Genomic DNA, 1275 nt, shown 5'->3' with positions numbered 1-1275 from the left:
TACTATTATAGTATGATCAATAATTAATTATAATATTACATAATTAAATAATTACTTAATTAATTATGTCATTATATTATAAATATTAGTAATTATTAATTTACTACATAAACATTATAACAATACTTAATTAAATGATAAAAAATTTAATTAATTATAATATTACCTTATGAACATTTCATTTAAACATTAATTAAGCATTACATTATAGTTAAATAATTACTCAATTAAATTATAATATTATTATATTACATTATATTATGATTACTTACTTAATTATAGCATTATATAGTTAAATGATTACATAATTACTTAATTATTTATGAATTTATAACATTACATTATAACATTAGTAATTTACTATATACTATCTTATAATTAAACGATTAAAATTTAATTAATTATAACATTACTTTATATATTTGTAATATGATTACTTAATCATTATAACATTCCATTATAAAAATTAGTATATTAATTAAATGATTTGAAATTTAATTAATTATAATAATTAAATTATAGATTTATAGTATGATTACTTAATTCATTATAACATTACATTATACTATTATAGTATGATCATATAATTAATATAACATTACATAATTAAATAATTTACTTAATTGATTATGACATTATATTATAAACATTAGTAATTTACTAATTTACACAATACTTAATCAAATTATTATAATTTTATTAATTATAACATTATATTATAAATTTATGGTATGATTATTTAATTAATTATAACATTCTATTATAAACAATATTACAATACTTAATTAAATGATTAACAATTCAAGTGTTGCTTAAAGATTACAGGTTATGAGTTACATTGGACACAAATGAATGAATAATGAAAATCTGTTAGGGGTGTATTTGTAAACTTATAAGGTTTTTTTGTTATTTTTTAAACTAATAGGGGGGTAATTGATATTTTACAGGGTACCCTGGAGAGGAACCGGAACCTGCATTTTAGGTTCCGGTTCCTTGAATTGAAGAACCTGCACTGTGCGGTTCCGGTTCCGGTTCCTTTTTTTGGGAACCTGCACTGTGTGGTTCCGATTCCGATTCCCCCAAAAAATGCAGGGTACCCGGAACCGCTTACCCCTAGAAATTGCTAAAGCTCCGTGGTGAGCTCTAAGGGCAACAATTATTGCAACAATTAGGGGTTTCTATTGTAGGTAAAATCTTTCAAGCATCATTAAGAACTCTATTGATCGCTCGTTAGCATCAACAACAAGGTGCGTTGATCGCCACCTATGCTAAACA

This window comes from Pistacia vera, unplaced genomic scaffold (assembly GCF_008641045.1).
Source record: "Pistacia vera cultivar Batoury unplaced genomic scaffold, PisVer_v2 Contig700, whole genome shotgun sequence".
NCBI classification, from domain to species: domain Eukaryota; kingdom Viridiplantae; phylum Streptophyta; class Magnoliopsida; order Sapindales; family Anacardiaceae; genus Pistacia; species Pistacia vera.
This window is presented reverse-complemented; position numbering follows the sequence as displayed.